Source organism: Procambarus clarkii, chromosome 19 (genome assembly GCF_040958095.1).
Source record: "Procambarus clarkii isolate CNS0578487 chromosome 19, FALCON_Pclarkii_2.0, whole genome shotgun sequence".
Lineage (NCBI taxonomy): Eukaryota > Metazoa > Arthropoda > Malacostraca > Decapoda > Cambaridae > Procambarus > Procambarus clarkii.
The window spans coordinates 23,682,047-23,687,587 of NC_091168.1; the positions used below are offsets into that span (position 1 = coordinate 23,682,047).

Consider the following 5,541-nt stretch of genomic DNA (forward strand, 5'->3'; position numbering starts at 1 on the left):
TGTAGCGTCTCGGGCAGGTCCTTAATCCTCTACGGGCTCACCATAGTCCGTGTTACTTGGAACTTTTTGTTCCAGGTAGCGAATCTTTAACAACAACAACCTTAATCCTAATTTTCCCCAATACAAATCGTTTAATAACAATCCTGCAGGTACCATTCACTGCTGGATGAATAGAGGCTACAGTTCAGGGACTGGTGCCCAGTCAATCCTTCCAGGCCAGGATACGAACCCAGGCTAAAGCGTTGGCAAATCACTGGGCGAGTGTTTTACCACTGCACCACGAGGCAATAAGACAGCTCCCAAAACTTACTCATACGTGTCTAACCTACTCTTGAAACAATCCAACGTGTGTGAGAACACCCGCCGAATAGGTTCGAACCCTCAACACGGCTCCTACGGATTTTCTCATTAGTATGATTACGCTCTATGAATCCAACAAATGATTGCCTTATCTGGTAATTGAATGTCTCCAAAAAAATTCAACCTAATCACTCCAAGAAGTTTATTATATTCACACACTTGTCTAACACACTCACAGCTGCGGTGTCCGAGTGGTTAAGGAGATGGACTTGAAATCCATTGGGCTCTGCCCGCACAGGTTCGAATCCTGTCCGCAGCGGTCAATTTTTTTTTCTTTTTTTTTGCCCGATATATAATTCTAAGAAGAAGTTATGGTGACAAGAAAAGCTGTTGTTGCCACAGGTGTTTAAAAACACAATTTAAATATAGGAATATCGACTTAAAATTAATTTAGAATATTGTAGGATATATTCGACATGCTGAGCCATACGTACAGCGTACCTAGGAGATACCTGTGGACGATTTCGAGAGTTTTTGTTTTCACTTCCTGGTACCTGACATGGGGACGAAATGACATGTTTACAAGACTACCTTGAGGTTACCTTGAGGTGCTTCCGGGGCTTAGCGTCCCCGCGGCCCGGTCGTCGACCAGGCCTCAACTAGAACGGGAACTTGGACTAGAATGAGTGGTCGCTCCACCACCCACCTAGAATCACCGCCACCTCATCTACCACTCCACCACCCACCTATAGAGTCACCCACCTAGAGTCCACCCACCTAGAGTCCACCCACCTAGAGTCCACCCACCTAGAATCCCCAACAGTCACTCTATCACCCCTACCACCCACGCAAACGAATACTATACACAGGAAATTTAACCCAGCTTAGTGTCTAACAAACTCTGTATTATTTATGTATTACACACTAAATTACTTACTAATAATCAATAAATATTAGAATAATTCTATTATAAGAATCAACAGCGACATATTTATGTCAATAATCAATCACATATAATTACAAGGGATTTGTAATGTCCGAAAAGTAATTACGGAACAATGATATAATGATTAGTAAAACTGTTGTGTCTGGCTGGAGGCTTTATGTGAGTGGTTTACACATATTTATCTTGCTCATATGTAGCACAATGTTATCTGAAGGAGAGATGTTTATCGTAGCGAGTGAGATTAGATTACATAGATAAGGTGGAAATAAAGGTTATTTTGACTTTTTTTTTAGTTCCTTGTCCTCATGTCGCATCTCCTTGTCCTCGTGTCCCAGCTCCTTGTCCTCGTGTCCCAGCTCCTTGTCCTCGTGTCCCAGCTCTTTGTCCTCGTGTCCCAGCTCCTTGTCCTCGTGTCCCAGCTCCTTGTCCTCGTATCCCAGCTTCTTGTCCTCGTGTCCCAGCTCCTTGTCCTCGTGTCCCAGCTTCTTGTCCTCGTGTACCAGCTCCTTGTCCTCGTGTCCCAGCTCCTTGTCCTCGTATCCCAGCTTCTTGTCCTCGTATCCCAGCTTCTTGTCCTCGTGTACCAGCTCCTTGTCCTCGTGTCCCAGCTCCTTGTCCTCGTGTCCCAGCTCCTTGTCCTCGTGTCCCAGCTCCTTGTCCTCGTATTGCAGCTCTTTGTCCTCGTGTCCCAGCTCCTTGTCCTCGTATCCCAGCTCCTTGTCCTCGTATCCCAGCTCCTTGTCCTCGTGTCCCAGCTCCTTGTCCTCGTGTCCCAGCTCCTTGTCCTCGTGTCCCAGCTCCTTGTCCTCGTATCCCAGCTCCTTGTCCTCGTGTACCAGCTCCTTGTCCTCGTGTCCCAGCTCCTTGTCTTCGTATCCCAGCTCCTTGTCCTCGTGTCCCAGCTCCTTGTCCTCGTGTACCAGCTCCTTGTCCTCGTGTCCCAGCTCCTTGTCCTCGTGTCCCAGCTCCTTGTCCTCGTGTCCCAGCTCCTTGTCCTCGTATTCCAGCTCCTTGACCTCGTATCCCAGCTCCTTGTCCTCGTGTCCCAGCTCCTTGTCCTCGTGTCCCAGCTCCTTGTCCTCGTGTCCCAGCTCCCTATCCTCGTGTCCCAGCTCCTTGTCCTCGTGTCCCAGCTCCTTGTTCTCGTGTCCCAGCTCCCTATCCTCGTGTCCCAGCTCCCTATCCTCGTGTCCCAGCTCCTTGTCCTCGTGTCCCAGCTCCTTGTCCTCGTATCGTGCGACGAGAGGACCTTGCGACCATCACCTGAACCTCAACACCTCGAAAAAAGCATATATTATTTCCATTACGAGTTTGCTATGGCCTTGTTTTGCTCAAATGCAATCCCCCATACGACAGCATAGAGGCGCTTAACTTTACCTCACTGTATACGCAGGCGATGAGTCACAATAACGTGGCTGAAGTATGTTGACCAGACCACACACTAGAAATTGAAGGGACGACGACGTTTCGGTCCGTCCTGGACCATTCTCAAGTCGATTGAGAATGGTCCAGGACGGACCGAAACGTCGTCGTCCCTTCAATTTCTAGTGTGTGGTCTGGTCAACTCACTGTATACCCTAGAGGGGTAGTATACAACATTGGTTTACCATTGGTTATCAGTATACACCAAGAGTTAACTTCAGTCCTGGACGATGTTCTGGACTAAGGTATACTGGCTGATTGGACAGTAAATGAGTGTGGTGGGCTTCAGTTATCTTGTTTACCAGACCACACACTAGAAGTTGAAGGGACGACGACGTTTCGGTCCGTCCTGGACCATTCTCAAGTCGATACTCAGGACGGACCGAAACGTCGTCGTCCCTTCAACTTCTAGTGTGTGGTCTGGTCAACATACTTCAGCCACGATATTGTGAATCATCGCTTTCAATTATCTTCCAGAGAATGACAGGTTTAACCCCCAAACAACCAACGCTGTAGTGGATTGCGTTATTCTGAGGTAGGTCTCCTAGTTCCCACTCTTTACTGGATGCTCTTGGGTGAGTCTTTCCAAAATTACAGTCGCTGCGGACAGGATTCGAACCTGTGCGGGCAGAGCCCAATGGATTTCAAGTCCATCTCCTTAACCACTCGGACACCGCAGCTGTCTGAGTAATGGTTTGGTTGGGGCTAAGTTCTATTAATTAAATTTTAAGGTTAATGGTAAATTGGTTTACGGTATCGATCTAACTTATTTTCCTAACAGTAGAGCTTTAATCACAAACAGTATTTAGAACAAATGTAAAATCAATTATTATGTTTCTATAACCGAAGTTTCAAGGGGCCCAAACTATCAGTAGTTCCAATTACCCAATTGTAACTAGCTCTAGCTCTAAAACTAGAATTGGAACTAGAGCTCTAGAGCTCTAGCTCTAAAACAAGTTCTACGGCTTCAAACCAGGACTAGTTCCAAGTGCCCAAGCCATCAGTAGTTCCACGTGCCCAACCAATCACTATTTCTAAATGCACTACTCACACGATATGAACAATATGGCCAGTACCGGAGTCCATCAATAATTCAAACCAGTAAATAATATATTAAATATATTATCAGGTCATGAACAGGTAAACTTCAAGTCGGAGAAATAGAGAAGAACAGGTGGTCATAACTCGTTTATAACAAGCAATGTTCTTATATTCTTACCTTCTTAAGAAACGAGTATAACTTATGCAAGTTTATTAACTAAAAAAGTGATATCTACCTATGATATGATATCTACAATGATATCTACAATGATATGATATCTCTTACATAGAAAAATCGTGGAATATTATCTTTATTGGTAAATGAAAACACATATATAATTTTATTTAACATATATCTAGACGATGTACAGAAATTTCACTCTGTGTCTAGTAAGCATTTGCTTCTGCTCTAGAATTATAACAAAACTAGACAAATGCAAGATAAAAAAATGAGTAAGATCATAAGAATGAATGAATCTGCAGAAGGCCACAGCCTTAGAAACCCCCATTGTCAAGATATTGTCAAGACATTGTCAAGATACCCCCCAGTGGTTGAGGGGGAGATGGGGAGTGTATAGTCATAGCTTGAGTGACAGAGGAGGATGGAGAGACAGTGTTGAAGGAGAGACAGCTGCTGAGGACCTGAGACCCAGCTGTTAATGAGCTGTTGTGGTTGGGAGACGGCAGGGAGGGGGGTGGCACTTTGTGATGATGAATTGTTTCTTCTGTCTTATTCTTCATTCTTCATACTTGTTCTTCTTTCTCCTTTCGTCTTATTCTTTCTTACTTATTGATGTCAGTTACGATATTTTGTTCTGTATGTTCATTCGAGTATGTTTCTTCATACTGGTTTGCTGCCTCAAGGAGCTTGGTGTCTCAGTTCATTGTCCTCATATCCCAGCTCCTTGTCCTCATATATCAGCTCCTTGTCCTCATATATCAGCTTCTTGTCCTCATATCCCAGCTCCTTGTCCTCATACCACTTTCCACATGCGACATATAGTCATTAAACATCTCAAAGACTCCAGTCTTTCCCAGTCAAGTGTTCGAGCTTCCAAGACACAACAGTGTAGCCAAATATGTGCTCGGAGCGTCTAAGTCACTGAGGTGTTCCCATCTTAGCACTGTATATTCCAAGTCGCTTCATTGCTCTAAGATACGGCTTTGTATCTTGTCGAATTTGAATACGAATTTTCAGCGACAATTATATGTTCGCATTCCCTTCAACTGTAGTAAAAATAGTGTCGCTGCGGACAGGATTCGAACCTGTGCGGGCAGAGCCCAATGGATTTCAAGTCCATCTCCTTAACCACTCGGACACCGCAGCTGTGTGAGGTAAAGGGGGAAAAGTATGTGATATAATAATGTTTTTGGTTTTGTATATACGAGTGAGGGGTACCAAAATGATAAGCCATTGTGTCGGGGGGCAGGAAGCCAGAGTGTATGTATACACGTTAGGCTTATATCGAGGTTTCCCCCCCCCCCCTGTTAACCCCAGATGTCGTATTACTGACCCCGCCCAGAATGCAACCTCTCAACAAGCTGACTAACTACTGGGTCCCTATTTAGTGCTAGGTGAACAGATGTATTAGGTGATAGGAAATACGTCAACCATTTTTGTCCCGCTTGGGATTTTCCGACCTGAAATTCTCGATTGTGAGACGAAATGAAACCTACTCTGCTAATGGGACCCCCTCAAATGACGCCATTTGAAAGGAAAAAATAATAGTCTGAGCCCTTGCGGACCACAGTGAGCCCGTCTATCAACAACGTTTGGTTTTAGACGTTCTCTCCACTTGCCACTCCGTAAAAAATGCAACGGTTTGCCTTAA

The 5,541-nt window shown here is 45.0% G+C and overlaps 3 non-coding genes across 3 annotated transcripts; 1 reads left to right on the forward strand and 2 right to left on the reverse strand.

Moving 5' to 3' along the window:
- Positions 1 to 537: 537 nt before the first annotated feature.
- Positions 538 to 619, forward strand: TRNAS-UGA (transfer RNA serine (anticodon UGA)). The gene has a single exon. It is a non-coding gene; the product is annotated as a tRNA-Ser (tRNA).
- A 2,647-nt stretch (positions 620 to 3,266) lies between these two features.
- TRNAS-UGA (transfer RNA serine (anticodon UGA)) lies at positions 3,267 to 3,348 on the reverse strand. Its single transcript has one exon. It is a non-coding gene; the product is annotated as a tRNA-Ser (tRNA).
- A 1,606-nt stretch (positions 3,349 to 4,954) lies between these two features.
- Positions 4,955 to 5,036, reverse strand: TRNAS-UGA (transfer RNA serine (anticodon UGA)). The gene has a single exon. It is a non-coding gene; the product is annotated as a tRNA-Ser (tRNA).
- Positions 5,037 to 5,541: the final 505 nt, after the last annotated feature.